Source organism: Balaenoptera physalus (genome assembly GCF_965194825.1).
Source record: "Balaenoptera physalus genome assembly, chromosome: 11".
Taxonomy (NCBI): domain Eukaryota; kingdom Metazoa; phylum Chordata; class Mammalia; order Artiodactyla; family Balaenopteridae; genus Balaenoptera; species Balaenoptera physalus.
Window position 1 is genome coordinate 40,244,473 of NC_138896.1, and position 20,235 is coordinate 40,264,707.

At 53.8% G+C, this 20,235-nt stretch overlaps 1 protein-coding gene across 2 annotated transcripts in view; it reads right to left on the reverse strand.

Annotated features, from left to right (window-relative positions):
* Nucleotides 1-20,235, reverse strand: part of PACSIN1 (protein kinase C and casein kinase substrate in neurons 1) — a 64,031-nt gene that overhangs the window by 16,502 nt on the left and 27,294 nt on the right. The window contains exon 1 of one of the 2 annotated variants that reach the window (XM_082415067.1): nucleotides 9,475-9,647. The exons of the other annotated variant lie outside the window; for it this stretch is intronic. The gene's annotated coding sequence lies outside the window, so the exon portion shown is untranslated. Of the gene's footprint in view, nucleotides 1-9,474; nucleotides 9,648-20,235 lie in introns of those variants that run through there. 2 annotated transcript variants of the gene reach the window in all.

Sequence of the window (20,235 nt, forward strand, 5' to 3'; positions counted from 1 at the left end):
GTGGCCTTTGGACAGGAATCTGCCCTCCCCCCACAGGTTGCTGGCCTCTGAAATAAAGCAAACTTTCCTTTCCACCAACCTTGCCTTTTAATTGGCTTTAGAGTGGCGAGCAGCTGGACTCCACTTTCAGTAACAACACTACTAGGAGCTGTGAGCCTTGAGCAGGAGACAACTCACTACTTCTGCACCGCAGCCTTGGACACTATGAACCCTGACCAGTGAGGATGCTGGGCGAGGGCTAGTCTCTGCAAGATTCAGCCCAACCAGGGGATCCAGGCTGGTCCTCAGGCTCAGGGCAGACATGTGGCACCAACACCTAAGGATACTTGGTCAACGGTGTCCCTCCCCTTCTCGGGCCTCAGCCTCCCCATCTGTTCAGAGGCTGGTGCTCTTTTGTTCCTTGCTCCTCTCAGGCACTAAATATATTTTGTTCCTTTCGCCTTAGCAAAGCCTCAGACATACCTTCCCACACTCATGCACAGTGGTGGTAGGTGGGCAGGAAGGCAGCTGAATTTATCAAGGGACAAAGAAATGAGTCTAAATTTTTTTCTTCTTCATTTGCCACTTTTCACTTATAAAGCAGTACTTGCTTCATAAAGAACATTTTGAATTTAGGTTTGAAGAAGTAAAGGGCAGGGATATTTAATGAAGGACTTAAGTATCCCTGGGGCCAGAGACCACCTAGAACCCTTGGAGTCACAGAGCTCTGCTCTTTGGGATCTCCAGCACGTACAGCTGTTAGCAGCTGACGGTGGGGGCGGGGATGGGGGGTAGGGACATTTGGTTATGGGAACAACGACGACACGGTTGAACCCACCCCTGGTAGTGGGGAAGTGACTCCACACAACCTTGACGGAGGGCAACTTGGTGCTCTCTCCCACCCTCAGAGGCACACACCCTTCACCCAGCAGCACCACCCCTAGGAATTTACCTGGAAGGTAATGCCACCCAATTTTATCTACAGCAGCACTGCTTGTAAAAACCAAAGGCTGGAAAAAACCCAAATGCGCGGCCGCAGGGGACCAGTTAAGTAAATTACCATGCAGGCCTGAAACAGAATGCTCCGGTCTTGAATGGAAGGAACCCTCCAAGCCATGTCACTGAAGCAAAACGAGCCAGGTTCAGCGCAGTGTGGCTGGATGCTTCCATTTTTATGGGGGGGAACATATGAGCAGAGAATATTTTTGGAAAGCTGAGTAATGGTAGTTGCCTTCAGGGAACTAGGTGGCTGGGGAATGGGAACGGGGAGGGATTTTTCACCATGGGTCCTTTTGTGTCCTTTAGATTTTGCCTTGCATAAATTGTATATATTTTAAAAAGCCTCCAGCCAGTGCTGGAGAAGAGCTGAGGGAGCTGGGAGCCAGGACCGAGGGTGCACTTGAGGCGTGGAGGGAGGGGACAGAGCAGCGCAGACCCGGCAAGTCGGGCTAGAAGGGAATGCAAGAAGGCCACTCTCCACCTTGTCCAGATCCAGGGAGGGTGGGACTGGCTGCAGCCCCACCCTGGGTGTAGGCAGGGTTTCCCCAGCCTCCCGGCTGAGGCAGCACGTCTAGTAGAAATAGCTCTAGCCTTGGGGTCCCTGCTCTGCCACCAAACTGCTGTGTGATGCTGGGTGACTCACATGGCCTTGCCGGGCCTTGCTGTGAAATGTGGGTGATGCAACCAGACTTAAGGATTAGATGAGCCGGCGGTGAGGGTCCAGCCCACTCTCACCCTGGGAAAGACCCACACAGAGGTGGCCCAGGAAGACAGGCAGGCAGCGTCAGGGAAGGGACGTGGGAGGGGGCGTGGGAGCACCCCCTCACCCCGCCCCTGCCTCCTCCAAATCGGCCTCACACCGCCACCCGGGGGCTTAACTCTGGCAAATGCCTGGTCCTCCCTGAATGGCGGTCAAGGGCTGCCATCACTGAGAGCGCGGCATCTCTCAGGTCAGGAAGCTGGTGTGGCCGGAATCTGCTGCTCCCGGTGGACAAGCCCCATCCGCTCTCACCTGTCCTCAGCCCATCAAACGGGCACAGCGCCCATCTGACTTTTCTCACCGTGATTGTAAAGCTACTGTGGCCCTGGAAGCCCTGTATCATTAATAATAAGAGCTGGCATTTATGGAGCACGGACTTGGTGCCAGGGCCTGTCGGCATGTCTTAGTGCCTCTAATCCCCACCGCAGCCCTGTAAGGTGGGGGCCGTTCTCACCCCCACATTGTAGATGAGCGCCCTGAGGCTGAGACCCGACTGAAAGAGCCTGTCAGCTCTCACTTCTGATTTGTCACCTCTGTTGCTGGAATAGGGGTGAGAGTCCCATTTCAGGATGGGCCCTGTCTGTGGAGCCAGGGAAGGTGCCAGGCCTTTCTCACCCCCAAGGATGCCATAGCCCTTGGCACGCATGTGGCACAGGAGGTATTGGGCTCTGGCCCCAGCTTGACCTCTTTTACCAGTGAGATCTCGGCCGGGTCGCGTCATGGGTGTCTCAGTTTTCTAACTCATATGATGAGAAAACAATATTTGAGTCTTCAAAGAGCAAATGATAAAAGGGTGGTTAAGTTCTTTTTGAAAAACACAGACCACTATGGAAGTTTGAAGTTTTAATGCAGGCCTTGAACTTGCCTTTAATGAGAAAAGAGCCCGAAGGTGAAAGGTGTTCCCCCTCAGGCCCCAGGCCCACTGCCAGATGCCTCTAAAAGACTTTGGGGGGCAGAGGCCTTGGTCATGTTCCCTCGACCCCTGGCTTGGAGAAGGGATAGAGAAATTAACAGCATGAGCCCAGGGAGGGCAGAAGGGTGTGGACGGCACCATGTAGATTCCTAGGCATTAGCCACTAACAACCACAGGCCTCGGAGTCACCCAGCTCCTCTTTCTTCTCGCACCCCACACCCAACCCATCAGCAGATCCTGAGCAGTGCCTGGCACATAGTAAGTGCATGATCCTTATTTGTAGAATGATGAATAAATGCTAAGGACCTTCTGGAACATTCATTCATTAAATAGCAGAAACACTGAATTCTGTACCCTAGAGCCAAACATAGTAACCTGCACACAGTCGGTGCTCTATAAATGTTGATAATGATGATGACACAACCAAGAGCCGGAATCCCAGAGGAGGGGGTCCCAGATCCCTCCTGTCCTCTGTTTCCGAGCCCCCTTCCTTTCCTCTTGGTCAACCCTCAGGGTCCAGTTCCAGGGTCTCTTCCTCCTCGATCCCCCATGATGATTCTGCCCTCGGGATGGTGCCCTCCATCCCTAGGGATCCCGCAGCACAGACAGAATAGGTAGCAATCGGGCTGTCACATCACCCTCTCTTCACTCTCCGTTCATATTAACCACAACCATTTTTGAATACCTACTATGTGCCAACCTCTTGATGCACTTTATTTCTAATTCTCATAACAACCCATTGAGATGAGTGATGACTTCCCTGCCTTCTCTGAGACTCAGAGAGGTTAAATAACATGTCCAAGGTCACACAGCAGGGAGGAGGCAGAGTCAGACCCAGACCCAAGGGTGAGTCCTTCCCCTGCCCCTCCGTCCCAGAGCCCGTACTCCATGGGTGTCACCCCAGCCCTCCTGGCCTACGGGACTGGCTCAGCTCAAACCTGGGCAGGGCCATGAGAAGCCAGAGCTGCCTCCCCCTCACGCAGGGTGGGTCTCAGATCCCACAAACATTCCCAGCAGCTCCCCCGCCCCTCACCTCACTCAGAGATGGACGGGCTCACTGTGCCTGACGTGGGGCCACCCAAGGACCCTTACCAGTCTCTGCTGGGGCTTCAGATGCAGAGAGAAGGATCCAGGTCAGCTGGAATATGCTGTCCTTCCACCCCTCCCTGTGACACACACCCCAAGCTCATTCCGGGCTCTGCTCCTTTGCTCACGCCTTCTCTCCTGCCTGGGGTGCATGCTATCCTCCCTCCTATGGATCACCTCTCCCCAAAACAACCCTGCTTCCTTTCAAGGGCCAGCTCAGTCCCCTGCAAGAAGCCTACCTCAGCCCCACACCCGGGTGCGGCTCCTCATCACACCCTGCCATCAACCACGTCTTGCTGGCTTCAGGATGCAGCCTGCTCTCCTGACATGCACAGCAACTCCCACCAGATCAGCACTAGGAGCAAATTAGTTAAGGGCCCTGCTGTGGGGCCAGACAGAGCGACTGGGTTCAAATCCCGGCTTTGCCACTTTACTGGCTGTGTGACTTTGGCAAATTGCTTAAACTCTCTGTGCCTCAGTTTCCTCATCTGCAAAATGGAGGTGACGATACCACCAACCCCATGGGGTTGGTGTGAGGGTGAAATGAGTAGCCATGGGAAGCACCGCGTTAACTGTTATTATTACTATGGGTATTATTACCCGCTCTTGCCACAGCTGCAGAGCTTTCAAAACAGGAGACTGTCTGGATGATCTCTCTGGATGACCTCACGTCTCCTTCTCCCCTCTTTGGACTAACACCCCCATAGACCTTTGCTAAGGACTGACTTGTGTTCCCCTCAAATTTATATATTGATACTCTACCTCCGCAAAGTGACTGTATTTGGAGATAGGGCTTTTAGGAGGTAATTACGGTTAAATGAGTTCATAAGGGTGAGGTCCTAATCCAATAGGATTGGCGTCCTTATAAGAAGAGGAAGAGCTCGCCCCCTCTCCCCGGGCTCAAGCAGAGGGAAGGCTGTGTGGGGACACAGCGGGAAGGCTGCATCTACAAGCCCGGAAGAGAGGTCTCACCAGGGCCCTGATAGGCTGGCATCTTGATACTGGACTTCCAGCCTCCAGGCTGTGAGAAATAAGTGTCTGTTGTTTAAGCTGCCGAGTCTGTGGTATTTTGTTACAGCAGCCCGAGCTGACTAAGACCACCTTCCATGACGGTTGGGTCTCATCTGGAACCCCAGGTCTCCAGGTTCCCTGTGAAGAGAAGATCCCAGGCCTGGCTTTCTCTTGCCTTCTCTTCGGGTCTAAAAACCAGGCTCCCCAACCTCCATCTTCTGTGAGGTAGGTCCCCAGGGCAGTCCCCAAAGCACCCTGCCTTCAGAAACAATAAACCCCAAGGTGGGGAGGCGGGAAGAGGATGGAGGCAAATGGGGAGACTGAGGGAGGCAGAGCCTCGGTCTCACTTGAGGCTGGAGGGCCCCAGAGGGGCGCAGAGCTGAGGGAACGGGTGGGCCGCAGGGTTCGTCCCTGCGGGAAAGGGTTGAAGGCACCGCACCCCAGCCGCCCCTGGCTGGCCTCCCCTCTCCTCCTCCTGGCCGCTCCCCTGACTCCAACCTTCAGCCCTCACCACTCCTATCCTATCCCCTCTCCCTCCAGCCCCATCAGGCCCCAGGCCCTCTCTCTCCTCCAGAAAATCACCCCCAAAGGCAGCCCCCTGCGCTCCCCTGCTCCCAGGCCGTGGATGGGGCAACGTCTCATTAGGCCCACCCGTCTCTAGGGAGCCTCTAAGACCATTCTGGGTGCTGCAGGCTCAGCAGGGAAGGAGACCAGGCCTTCCCCCCATGAAGCATACACTCCAGTGCAGACAGGAAGCCAAGCAGTGGATAAACATCACCTCATTAGGTGATTAACATTAACAACAGTTGAAGAAAACCAGGCAGGGAAGAGGGTGGTCAGGGGAAGTCTCAAGCAATGACCGGTGGAACAGGTGTACACACACCCCGGCTCCCCACCTTCCTGGCTACACTGGCTCTCAGAGGTACCCAGTGGGATCGAGCCCCAGCTGCCCACAGTGGGAACCAGCTTACTCAACCTCCCTTCATGCCTCACCTCCACACTCTCTGTGTTTCCAGGGACCACCTCCCAATGAACCACTCTAATCATAGCCTTGTCTCAGGCTCCACAGATGGGGAGGCAGGAGTGGGAGGTGGTGGGAAGACAGGCCCCCATCCTCCCTGCTCTGGATGCGTCTCCTCGAGACCAGTCATCCCACACATGGGCCCTCTGTCCTGACAGGGTGTGTCCTGTCCTGAGCCCTCTGCATCTGTGGTCTCCTGGAGGGCAGGAACCAGGTCTGCCCGCCCTGTGGATGATGCCCCTGGTGGGTGCACAGCAGGCTTTCCCGAGGCACAGAACTCTGACCAGGAAGAAAGGGCCCTCCGTCTTGAGCAGCAATGGGGGTGGGACGCATGCAGCCCACCCTCCTCCCCTCCCTGGCCGGGTACAGCTGTCCTGGCCATGGCTGGGTCAGAAAAAGGCAAGAAGCATGCACCCAGTCCATGCAGGACATCCTGTCGATGCCCTGGGACAACTGCCCAGCCAGGGGGGCATTGCATCCCTTCCCCTGTGAGGGCTGAAACCATTACAGCACGGATGCAGGGGGCCAGCCACTGAGGCAGAGACTCCTGGCTTTAATTGCAGCCCTGATCCTTAGAGTGCAGCTCTGGGCTACAGCATGAGCAAACCAGAAACCCGCCTGCCTCATGGAGCTGACGTTCTAGAGAGCTAGACAGACAAGAAACCAGATGAAAAAGTAAATGATCAAGTGTGGTAGGTGACAAAAGCTCTGGAGAAGAATAAGGCAGTGAAGGGGTCAGGGAGGGATGGTGGGGGCTTAGGAGCGATGCTGTTTTACACAGGTTGGTCAGAGAAGGCCATTCTCAGCAAGTGGCATTTGAGCAAAGACCTGAAGGAGGTGAGGGAGGGCACCATGCAGATATCTGGGGGAAGAGCATCCAGGCCGAGGGAACAGCCAGTGCAAAGGCCCTGAGGCACAAGCATGGCTGCCATGGTTGAGGAACAAGGGGGCCATGTGGCTGGAACAGAGGGAGTGAGGAGGAGAGGGGAAGGCTGAGGTCAGAGAGGTTGGTGGGGAAGGCGGGGAGAGAATGCAGACACGTGGTGCCTTGTAGGTCCGAGTGAGGCCTGTGACTTTTCCCCCATCAAGTGAGATGGGAGCCACTGCAGGGTGTGAGAAGAGGTGGGATGTGATCTGGCTTAGGGTTTTTTTTGTTGTTGTTGTTTTTAATATTTATTCATTTATTTATTTGGCTGCACCGGGTCTTAGTTGCCGCATGCAGGATCTTTTACTTGCTGCATGCGGGATCTTTTTCAGTTGCGGCATGCAGGATGCTTTAGTTGCGGCACGTGGGATGTTTTAGTTGAGGCACGTGGGATCTAGTTCTCTGACCAGGGATCAAACCCAGGCCCTCTGCATTGGCAGCATGGCGTCTTAGCCACTGGACCACCAGGAAAGTCCCTGGCTTAGGTTTTAAAGGCTCCCTGGCTGCTGGGGGCATAGGAATAGGGGACTACGGGGGGCAAGAAGTACAGGGCACCTGCTGGCAGGTGGCTGCAGCCCTCCCATCAGGGAAGATGGGGGCTCAGACCAAGGTAGTAATGCCAGAAGCAGTGAGAGGCGGGTGGGGTGGGAAATACTCAGACTTGGGGCCAACAGAATTTGCTGATGGTTTGGATGTGAGTGCGAGAGGGAGGAGGAGTCAAGGGTGGCATCAGGGTTTGGGCCTGAGCAGCTGGCAGGTGGGGTGCTGTTTCCTGAGATGGAGAGCACCGCGGGAGAAACAATTTAAGGGAGATGGGAGCTCAGTTTTGGCGCCCTGAGAGCCAAGTGGAGGTGTTCCTTCTTCTCCCCAGAGCTCCTGCACTGGGGGCATGTGGGGAGGGGCCAGCCTGGACCAAACTGTTCTTCTAGTCCTGGGGCCCTGGCCTCTGAGTGCTCCTGGGGCTTCCCTTCAGCTCCCTCTGATGCTGGGAAGGCTGCTGGAGGTGGGGGGCATGTGCCCTGGGCTGTGAGCCCACTGGGGGTGATGGGGTGGGGCTGGGAAATGGGCCCCAGGAGGCCATTCTGCTGGTTAACTGCCCCAGAGCCTTGGGGCAAAAAGGGTAGGAGAGAGACAGAGCAAGCAAAGACAGACCCCAGGGGGACACGGGACAGAAAAAAATTGAAGAGAAGGGGAATGTGGCCTAGAGAAGGCCAAACAGGAATGGAGGGGGGTGGGGGTGGTCAGGGCCAGGCCTGAAGGGCCTGGGGAAGGGACAGATCCTTCCAGCTCTTGACCTCCAGGCCTCACCGGCCCTTGTTGTGGCCGGGATGGAGGCTGGCGCAGCTGTAGGAGGTGAAGCAGGATAGACGCCAGTGCCAGCCCCAGGCCCTGATCTGTGCCGGAGCTCAGAGAAGCAGGGGGCAGATGGTGACGGTGCACATGGGTTACTGGGTTGCCAGCTTCTGGGCAGATCTGCAACCCCACCCAAGCTCCTGCCACCTGAGACCCGCCCTCTCACCTCCTGGGCCCTTAACACTGAAGGGGGAGGCCCTTGTGCCTATACTCAGCAGGTGCAACTAAGGTTTGCAGAAATGAATGGAGCCACGTCAGCCTCTCAGCACATATCCCCCAGCCCCGTCACACTGGCCCCTGTCCCAGGTGCTCTCACTCCCCAAGTGCCCAGGGAAGGGGAAGCTCCACAGAGTGGTGCCAGGACCCAGCCAAGCTCTCAGGGGGTGCCGGGGACGGCAGGCAGGAGAAGGGGGCAGACCCTCCAAGGCCCAGGCACCCTAGGCACGCCTGAGGTTGCACACACCACCCCCTGCCCCCTCAGGCTGGGATCTCCTCCCCACGCTGGCCGAGGCCCTTTAGCTGTGGCCCAGGGCCCACCAGGACCAGGTGCACCCCACCCACTGCGCTGCTGCAGACCCTCCTGCCCCCTCCGTGCCCAGAGCCAGGCAGTGCGGCCCAGCGCCCCCCCAGGCCCGGCCCCACCCCCTCCTGGGCAGCAGGCAGCGGCTCCTCTGCAGTGCCCCGAGCTCCCCCAGCAGCAGTGGAGTCATCCCCAGAAGCAATGCAGCAGAGGCACAGAGAGAGGGGGAGGGAGGGCCACAGGCACCCCCCACCCAATCAGGGCCCATTCTCCTATACCCCAGCATGGAGCCCTTGGGCTTGCTGCAGTGGTGGGACAGGGGTCCTCTGGGAGATCTGGGGGAACTGGGTCTGCAGGGAGAACAAGGAGAGGTAAGGGCCTCAGCTTGGGGGAGAAGAGAGATGCCTCCCCCATGACCCGGGGCTCTAAGCCCATGGCCTGAGAGCAATGGGGCCAGCAAGGAGGCTGCTGATGGGGGGGGTGGGTTCTGCTGGTTCCAAATGGCCAGGGCCCAGCAGTGCCCTGAGCGGGGGCGGGGGGCATCCTTACCCACCCACCCCCACCAGCCTCAGACTGGGGAGCAGGCACTTTGGGTTCCTGGGAGCTCCAGCCCCCTTGGCCTGCTGTGCCTGGGAAGAGGCATTTCTCCAGTCGGGACCTGTGGCAGGGGTGGAGAGAGGGACAGAAGTGCAGAGGAGAGCTAGCAGGGGCACAGTCCTCCTGATGGGGAGGCCCCAGGTTCTGAAGAGGGCCTCTCAGGATGCAGGCTGCTCCCCACCAGGTCTACTGGCCCTGGCCCCTTCGGCCCCTGTGCTTGCCACCAGGTACTGCCGGTAGGAAGGCAGGACAGCCCCGGGGCCCCACTCTCCGTGCAGCCTCTTCTGGCTGTCCCCACCGGAATGCCTACCTGGGCCCGTCTGGGCACCCAGCCAGGGGCACGTAGGAGTGCACTGTCCCCACTGGGCCAGGCCAGGGCCGGAGGGGCCGGCTGTCCTCCTCCTTCTCCGTGGTGGCGGGCGGGGAGGGGGCCTGGCGCCCGGGCCAGGAGCTCTGTCCTCTTGGGTTCCCTCCACCGCTCGCTGCTCGGGAAGGCAGCAGCGCCCGAACTGCAGAAGCCAGCTCCCCGCCCCCACGGCCGCCTCCTCCCCCTCCCGCCTCCCGCCCCGCCTCCTTCTCCCGCCCCCCGCCTCCTTCTCCCACCACCCACCTCCTTCTCGTTTCTATGGCAACCGGGCAATGCTCGCTCAGCCAGCCTCTTTCCCGCGTACACCGGGGGACGCCCGCCTACGTTGCGGCTCCTGCATCCCCGGGCGGTTGGGCACGCGCACACTTCACCTTCCCAGGCTCTTGCAGCCACGCCCCACGGGGTGGGGGGGGTCCCTGCTCCATCCCCGTCTTCTGTTTCTGCCTGAGACCCTGCTCCCCCAGCATCCCTTCAAGGCACTGTAAGCTGCACCTTTCCACATGTTTCCCTCAGGTCCTTAAAATCTTACCGCGTGCCTCTCTGTAAAACATTTCTACTTGCTTAATCATTTATTCTCATTCAGTCATTCCTCAATTCCAAACTTTTATTCTGAGATTTTTCTGTGTCAGGCCGAGTGTGAGATGCTTGTCTACAATCTCATTCCATGAGATTCCATACCCATTTTACAGATTGGAAACTGAGGCCCGCAGTAGTGAAACAACTCGTCTGGGCATCCAAGGCTCCTGGGCTTGTTATTGGCAGCGAGGCTTTGTAATCCAAATTCTGGTGCTGCTCCCACAGGCCACAGCTGTCACACACCCCTTAGAGCAAACATCTAGGCTTGTACCACACACGTATGGCTCATTAGCACCAACATGTGTCCATGCACATGTGCACCCCAACGACACACTTATATATATACAAACACCCATTACATGCATTTGCACACGTGCATTTCCACAAATCTGTGGATCTACCTATACATGCACAGGTAACACACACACATACTTACACATAACTCTAACACTAATATCAGTGTACACACATCTACACGGATCCAGAACATGTATCACACAAACCCTTCCTACATAAAATCACTGCTATACACGCAAGCCCCCAACCCTAGCCTTATGGGACGGATCGGTGACACAAGTAAGTGTCCCAACCAGGAGAGGATCTGTCTGCTCTTCTAGATACTAATCTGCCCACCGTGTCTTAGCTTGGCTGCTGGAGGGACTGGAGGGGACTGGGGTTGGGAGGAGACGGGGTCCACCCTCCCCCACTCCCTCTCCCTCATTCTGAAAGTCCTCTGCCTGGTCCAGACTAGATCCTACCTAGAGCCCCCTCAGCCTAGGAGGCTCACAGATATTCCCCCCACCCTCCTAGCTGCTGTCCAGTCCTGGTACTTGGAATTATGACAGGATTGAGTAAAATGGGACCCTCCTCCCCAGAGGGAGTTCCAGACTCAGACAGCCCTGCCACCCCCTCCTCCCCAGGAGGGATAGCATCCAGTGGGGGCCGGAGCGGGGGCTGTAGATCAAGTGGAGAAAGGGGCCCAGGACACACAGTGTTCCCCACAGGATGTGCTGACCCCAGCCCAGCACCGCCTCAGAAAGACCTCAGGCAGGATCACGGCAGCCCCTGTGCCCTAGGGTGATTCTCAGGGACCCCACACAGCCTGGAGAGGGCACACACAATCAGAAAGAACCAGAAGCCCACCAAAAATTAAGCCAAAAAGTGCCTGTTAATAATAATGATAGCCTCTCCCATAGTTCATCCCATCTAAGACCCCTCTCAATCATAAGACTGCTGCCAATTAAACCAAGACATGCTATAAATTGTATGAAGCATCCTAATATCAGTGCTGTCAAACGTGAGGGGGAAAGCATCTTAGAATAGATGAAATAGGGCATTTCTTTCATTCAACGGATATTTACTAGGCACCCACCACGAACTGTTCTAGGTGCTGGGACACAGGCCGTGGGCAAAACAAAGTCCCTGCCCTTAGGAGTGACGAGCTAGTGGATTTACTGAGCCCGGTTCTCCTGTAGCGTCTCTGGCTGTCACGGCAGCCCTGCAGGTGAGGTCACAGGACTGATTAGGAAACAGAGGCTCTGAGAGATTGAGCGATTTGCCCAAGGGGACAAAGCCAGAAAATGCCTGGGCTGGGATTTGAACCCTATGCCTGCCAAGCTTTTCCCGAGGCTCTATGTTGGTTCCATTAGGAAGGATCTGATTAGGAAACACAGTAACAGCCACCCATCTTCTAGGAGTTTCACAGCCAGGGTGCTTCTCATCCTTAGGTCAAAGGCAGGACAGGGTCATAAGTACTTGAAGTGCCAGTCACATAGTGGGCATGAGTGAGGACCCCTCCCCCAAACGACCTCAGAGGTGACTTCCAGCCTGGCCTACTTGGGCCAGAAGCCTGACGCTGGGTGTCCCCAGGCCTGGAGGTCCTCAGTAGTCGGTGAGGTCGACACCCAGGCCAAGAGGGTGGGGATGCCTGGTGCCTCAGAGCAGAGATTCCCGGGAGAGCTAGGGGGTGGGGAGGGATCGAGTTCCCAGGCCCTGTAAGCAGAGCCCCCTGCCCACCTGCCAGCCCCCAGCCTCGGATCATCTTTCTCCTAAAGAGCCGGCTCCATCCAGGGATACCAAAGACAGCTGCCCCCGACCCACCTCCATCAGCCTGATCCAGCCCCATCTGCTGCCTGGCAGACCCCTGAGTTCTGCCCTCCCACACTCAGGTAGGCTCTGTGCGAGAAGCTGACCCCTTCTGTCGCCCCCCCACCTTCCCCAGGCCAGAGAGCATCCACCCCACCCCACCCTACTGTCAGCCTGATCAGCCCCATCTGCTGTTGGGAGGGCCCCCAAGACAGGTATCATAAGGGTAGAAGACAACCAGATTGGGATATCCTTAGTTTTTGTCAAAGTTGACATCGATAAGAGACACCCCCCAAACCAGCAAAAATACGGGTAATAGGTTACGCCATGTCAGCCTGTGCCCTTTGAAACTACTCCGTCTTTATCTCCTACCTCCCTCGTCTCCTTCTTCCCAAGTGAACCCCATTCAGGGGAAAATTGTCCTCTGCCACAGTTTTGTTGCAACTTTCCTCTGCATGTTAATTGGGCTAGAAAAATATCAAGGAGTCGCCATCTGCAGCCTCCACTCCCCTACTTGTAGGCCCTGGACAGGCCCAGGGACACCCCCCATGCCACACACACACACACACACACACACACACACACACACACACACACACACACACACACACACACACACACACACACACACACACACACACACACACACACACACACACACACACACACACACACACACACACACACACACCATGCCCGACCTCAGCCCCTATTCCTGGACCTTAACTGTGTTCCAGTCCCACAGGTGGGATCAGTCTACAAATGAGGAGGGGGCCTCACCCAGGCCACAGGGCAGCTGCTCTCGTGCCCCCCAGGAGCAGCCAACCTGTTCTGTCACCGCCTCCTTGTTCAACACAAAGAGTATAATTGCCCCCCTCCCCAGCCCAGCAGTTATCCTCCGTGTTCCCCAGTGCTGGGCAAATGCAATCAGGGCTCATTAACTGCTGCTTTGTATCTCATTTGCATAATGCCCCCATGACTGTCAAAATGCCAGAATCCTCCCAAAACCTCTGCCCATGACAGGAGAATGGAGCAGATTGCTGGCCAGCAATGGAGAAATAAACTGGACAAGGCTCTGCTGAGGGTCTGTGTAGGGGACTAAACACGTGGGGATGGAAAGAATCAGAGGGAGAAAACCAACAACTACTTTGAGTTTCAGACCCTGAAAGGTCCCCAGAGGAGGGGCAGTCGAAACTTACTGAGTGTGTGCTAAGGCCAGGCACTGTGCACAGTGCTTTACACACTTCACCCACTTGTTTTCCACAATGAGCCATTTTACAGGTGTGGAAACTGAGGCTCAAAGCAGTTACGGCCTCACTATTCAAAGCCTGGGTCTCAGGTCCCACAGCTTGGGCATCACCTGGGAGCTGGTAGGAAAGGCAGAATCTCAGGTCCCACCCCAGACCTCCTGATCAGAACCTGCATTGTCACAAGATTCCAGGAGATTAGAGTCTAAGGGACATGGCCCGTGATATAGCTTGAAGATGAGGCTGGTGTCAGAACTGAGGCATCTGACCAAATCCCATGTCAGTGTCTTTAACATTTAACAAATGTTTCCTGAGCACCTACTACATGCAGCACTGCTCTAGGCAGCGGGACACAGCACATAACCACGAGATAACCCTATGGATGTTTCATGCCAAAGTGGGAGACACTCCACAAATAAAGAGTAAAAGTTCAAGTGATGATGGGAACCATCAAGAAAAATAATGTGGGTAAAGGGATAGAGAGGATAAGTGGGGGCCATTTTAGAATCCCTCTTTATAGAGATAACATTTGAACAAAGACTTATATAAAGGGGAAAAGGAAGTATGTGATAATTTGGGGGGAGACTGTTTCTGGCAGAGGGGACAGCAAGGGCACATGTCCTGAAGTGGGAGTGAGCTCGGCACACTGAAGGTACCCAAAACTGAATGGGTGGGTGGACAGGTGTGTGGGTAGGTGAAGGGACAGCAGAGAGGGGAGTAAACAAGGTAGGAACAAAGAACAGGCAGGGGCTAGATCCTGTAGGGCCTTGTGGACCATGGTGAGGATCTGGATTTTATTCTAAGCAAGAAAGGAAGGCACTGGTATTTTTGAGCAAGGGTGGAGAAGAGATCCAGTTAATGTTTTTGAAAGATCACTGTGGCTTTGATATGGAAAAGTTACTAGAAGGAGGCAACAGGCTAAAACGAAGAGACCAGTTAAGAGGCTTTTGCAGTATTTATTCCCAACAGAAATGAGTGTTTGTGGTCACTGAAACCCATGACCAAGAACACTTGTAGCAGCTTTACTCATAGTAGCTCCAAACTGGAAGCAAGCCAAATGCCCATCCACAGAAGGACTGATCAACAAATCGTGTGGTTATTGCATGCAGTTGAGGTAGTTTGCTTTTTCACTGCTGTCTAGGACTCCACTGTGCAAATGCTACCGTGTGGTTTGCTTACATAGTTGAATACTATACAGCAACGAAAAGCATCCAACTACACACAGCCACATGGAAAAAATCTCAAGACATCATGATGAGCAAGAGAAGCACAAACTGAGAAGAACATACATAGTGGATTCTATTTTTTTGTTGTCGTTGTTGACAGAGATTTTTTTATTTCTTTTCTGTTGACTTCAGGGTCAAGTTTGGCCTTTCTTTTGGATTCTATTTATATGAAGCTCAAGAACAGGCAAATCTGGATTTCTGGTTCCTGGGCAAAAGATGGAGTAAATGTACTTGTCCCTTTTCCTTCTGCAAAGTCCAGCTAAAAATCCTGGGCATTACATATAAAACAAACATAAGAAGACTCTAAAGGGGGAGAGAAGAAGGCAGACTGACTAGGGACCTCAGGACCCAAGGAACGACAGTGCAGTGAGTTCTCTGGGTTTTCTTTTTGCCTGCTATAGCCCAGATGTGTTGCGGGAGAAGTCAGCAATAAGACCAGAAAGACCAATAAACGTGGACAAAAACAGCCCCAAGACAAGCCTCCTCTCTTTAGCCAAAGGACTAGGAAAGGTGCAGTTTAGCAAGACAAAAACTTTTAAAACAATAAATGCCCTACTCTAGCCAAGCACCATGGAAAAAACTGCAGCCAGTCCCACCCCATCCCCATGAGCAGGGGTCAAGTGGGGAGCCTTGCCTGGCAGTAACCAGTGCCCCATCCCCCACCACCAGGGCGTTGGGTGGTGGGTGCGCCGGGTGGTGCTTTCCCACATGGCCTCAGCTGGGGCTAAAATGTCTAAGACAGCTTCTTCATTCACACAACTGACCCTGTCCCTCCCCCTCCCCCCGTTCCCTCTCTGCCTTCCCTCTCACATGCTCTCTCCAATGGGGTACCTGGCCCTACTTAACATGATAGCTCAGGGCTCCAAGAGCACACATTCCAAAAGGACAAGTCTAATGTGTGGGCACCTACCTATCAAGCAAGCCTCTGCTTCTATCACGCTGGCCAGTGTCTCACTGGCCAAAGCAAGTCAATGGCCAAGCCCAGAGTCCATGTGGGAGGTGGACAGGGGTGGGGAAGTGGGGGGAATTGCGGGGTGAGGCTTAACTAGGGTGTGAGTAGCAGGAGCTGGGGTTCACAGGTGGGGGTAGGGAGCACCAGTGTACCAGACCACCACAGTAGGTCTATAACAGGGCCCAAGAATTTGCATTTTTTATGACCTTCTTTCCACGTAGCTCCCCACTGTGATACAGGCAGCCCAGTGAACACACCTGCAGCACTGCCCCTATCCTATAACACCTATTCCATGACACCGTCATCGAAGAGGCTTTTACACCTCCCCACCTGTCTGGGCACCGCTCAAAAGGAATGCCACAATCGCTGTCCTGGGGGGCAGACAGCCCAGGACAGACACACACACAGTGGGACACAAGAAGCCTGTTCAGACACTGGCCTCTCCCACAAGCCTAGGGCTCTGGCTTTTAGTCCTGACTCAGCCCCATCCCAGCCCGAAGACCTGGCATGGGTCTCCCCTGTCTGCCGGTGTCAGTTTCCTCCCTCAAAGTGAGGGGGTTGGACTAGATTAGCAATTTCCAACTTCTGCACCACTCAGGGACCCTTTGCGTATTTTTTGACCCAAGGAACCCCACGTTTTGAAAGATTTTTGTCTACCAAACTGCACATGCTACGTAATTTTTTCAATTGGAAAACAAATTGACTTTTTTTTTTTTTGCCGCAGCACGCCGGATCTTAGTTCCCCCAACCAGGGATTGAACCCACACCCCCTGCAGTGGAACACAGAGTCTTTTTTTTCTTTTAAATAAATTTATTTATTGTATTTATTTATTTTTGGCTGCGTTGGGTCTTCTTTGCTGCGTGCTGGCTTTCTCTAGTTGCGGGAAGCGGGGGCTACTCTTCGTTGCAGTGCATGGGCTTCTCATTGCGGTGGCTTCTCTTGTGGCAGAGCACGGGCTCTAGGCATGCGGGCTTCAGTAGTTGTGGCACAAGGGCTCAGTCAGCAGTTGTGGCTCGCGGGCTCAGTAGTTGTGGCATGCAGGCTCAGTATTTGTGGCTCGCGGGCTCTAGAGCGCAGGCTCAGTGGTTGTGGCACATGGGCTTAGTTGCTCTGCGTCATGTGGGATCTTCCCGGACCAGGGATCAAACCCGTGTCCCCTGCATTGAAAGGCGGATTCTTAACCACTGGACCGCCAGGGAAGTCCCTTGACTTTTTACTCAATTAATTACCAGGTAGAGTTCTTGACCGGTATGGTATAATCAACATTTCTACTCTGAACTGAGAAAATTCTCACCAAAAGCAAAGAGCTCTGAGATATTGGGTGGACTGAGCTGCCTCAGCTGGGAAATGCTCAATGTGGGGACAGCTTTTCACAACATTCAAAACAACCAAGCCTCAGGAATTCCCTAGCAGTCCAGTGGTTAGGACTCCGCGCTTTCACTGCCAAGGGCTCAGGTTCAATCCCTGGTCGGGGAACTAAGATCCCACAGGCCTCAGGGCGCGGCCAAAAAAAAACAAAATACAAAATAACCGAGCCTCTCTCTAGAATCTGGGGCCGGTGGGCAGGGGGATGCCAGCTGAGATCGGCCGGACAGGGAATCCTCTAAGTACGAACCCATCCAGCTCTAAGTAGCCTGTATGCTGAGAGCTTCTCGGGGCCCACCGCGAGCCGGCAAGCTGCAGAGAACCATGGGGGCAACTCAGGGCATCTAAGGTGACATGGTCCATTACAGTTGCCACTGGTGCCATTGACTATTCAAATCTCATTTAAATAGATTTAAATAAATTTGAAAATTCAATTCCTAAAAATAAAATCAATTCCTCAGCTGCACTAGCCACATTTCATGTGTTCAACAGCCACATGTGGCTAGTGGCTAGCATCTTAGTGCAGAAATAGTACATTTCTGGGCTTCCCTGGTGGCGCAGTGGTTAAGAATCTGCCTGCCAATACAGGGGACACGGGTTTGAGCCCTGGTCCGGGAAGATCCCACATGTCGCGGAGCAACTAAGCCTGTGCTCCACAACGACTGAGCCTGCACTCTGGAGCCCGCAAGCCACAACTACTGAGCCCGCATGCCACAACTACTGAGGCCCATGTGCCCTGGAGCCCGTGCTCCGCAACAAAGAGTAGCCCCCGCTCACTGCAACTAGAGAAAGCCCGAGCGCAGCAACAAAGACCCAACGCAGCCAAAAAAAAAAAAAAGCCCATGCGCCACAACTACTGAGCCTGTGCTCTAGAGCCCGCGAGCCACAACTACTGAAGCGTGCGCACCTAGAGCCTGTGCCCCGCAACAAGAGAAGCCACCGCAATGAGAAGCCCACGCATTGCAACGAAGAGTAGACCCCACTCACCGCAACTAGAGAAAGCCAACGTGCAGCAACGAAGACCCAATGCAGCCAAAAATAAAATTAATTAATTAATTATTTTAAAAAAAGAAATAGAACATTTCCATCATTGCAGAAAATTCAAAGAGACAGTGCTAGAAGGTAGTCCATACAAATGCAGGCATGTCCAGTGTCACACACTTGATGGGGCCCAAAAGATGAGTTCCCTACACATTACATTCTAGTTGTTCCCCTGCTCATATGACACGATGGGGCTGCATTTCTTGGATCAAAAATAAAATAAAATAAAATAAAATGGTTCCAAAACACTGCAAAAGTCACATTTAGGGATATAGCCAACCTTTAAAATCATGTGTTATGTTTAGAGAGAGATGATTAATCTGACAAAACAGCATGACCAATAATATTTGGAGCAAGCCACCAAGTATGACCCCTGTCAACATCCCCCTCCCCCGGCCAGGATTCCACCCCCCCTACCAACCCCCCACCCCCAGCAAAAAAAGGAGAGAGCCAGCGGCTGTGTGTTTGCTCCTCCTGACAAACGGAAACCTCTTTGACCCTGCCAACCCCATTCTTTGCATTCTATAGTATTTCTCTATTTTTAAAGAAAGGGCTTTGCCACAAGGGGGCAGGGTGGGAAAGATGGTGGGGATGTCTGATTTATTGTGAAAGTAATTTCCAGGAGCAGACACTGTTGGTTCTGTAACCAACAGTCATTCCTCTTTGGCTCTTGCCGACCGGAGTCCTGACTACATAACAAGTGACTCAGAAGAAATGCTGACTGGCCTAAGACAGGGTCTCTCAGCTTCAGCACTACTGACATTTGGTGCTGGATAATTCTTTGTTGGGGGGTTGTCCTATGCATTGTAGGATGTCGGGCAGCATCCCTGGCCTCTACCCACTAGATGCCAGTAGCACCTACCCCCCAGTTATAACAAACAAAAACTTCTGCAGACGCTGAATGTCCCCTGGGGGGGGAGGCAAAATCAACCCAGATTGAGAACCACTGGTCCAAGATATAAACTCTAAGCCAGTGGTTCTCAAACTTGAACATTCATCAGAATCACCTGAAAGACTTGTTAAAACAGATTGCTGGGCCTCACCCCCAAAGTTTCTGATTCAATAGGTCTGTGGTGGGGCTCAAGAATTTGCCTTTCTATTGAGTGCTCAGGTGATGCTGATGATCCTGGTCCGGGGACCCCACTTTAAGAACCACTGCTCTCTAAGTGATTTGTGGCACACCTGTTCCCCTGGCCAGTTAGACCAGAGAGAAAGACCTTCCAGGAAAGGATTCCTTGTTGATGATAAGAGACATTTGGGAAGAAATAGTCTCATCTTCTTAGACATTGTGGAGTCTGCATGTGATGTCTGGAGCTGTGGCAGCCTAAGAGGAGCTAAGAGGAGGGCCAGAAAGAAGCTGGTTTCTGGAGGCGATTGAATCACAGAACTAACCAATGCTGGAGCTGTCCTCAGGAGATCCTAGTAACCAAGATAATGAGTCTCCCTTTTTGTTTAAGTAAGCAGTTCCCAAACTTTGCTGCCCATTAGAATAACTGGGAAGCTTTAAAAACTCACCCCAGGGCTTCCCTGGTGGCGCAGTGGTTGAGAGTCTGCCTGCCAATGCAGGGGACACGGGTTCGAGCCCTGGTCTGGGAAGATCCCACATGCCGCGGAGCAACTACGCTCGTGAGCCACAATTACTGAGCCTGCGCGTCTGGAGCCTGTGCTCTGCAACAAGAGAGGCCACTACAGTGAGAGGCCCGCGCACCATGATGAGGAGTGGCCCCCGCTTGCCACAACTGGAGAGAGCCCTCGCACAGAAGCGAAGACCAAACACAGCCATAAATGAATGAATAAATAAATGAATAAATAAAAATTTAAAAAAAAAAAAAAAAACAAAAACTCACCCCATACGAATTAAGTCAGAATCTCTGAGTGAAGGACCCAACAGTCAGCATTTTTTAAGCCTCCCCCAGGTATTTCAATGTGCAGCCAAGTTTAAGAACCCTTGCTACTGAAAGTGTGGTTGGTAGACCATCAGCGTTAGTATTACCCAAAAGCTTATTAGAAATGGAGACTCTCAGGCCCCACCCCACACTCTGAGACCTACTGACTCAGAGTTTGCATTTTAACAGGTAATATGTGATCTATTTACACAATAAAATTTGAGTCACAATGATTTAAACCATTTTGAGTTGTTTTTTCTGTTATTGGCATCCCAACTGTTACCATCTGCAAGGCTCACACGTCTGAACACAGGGTTCACATATT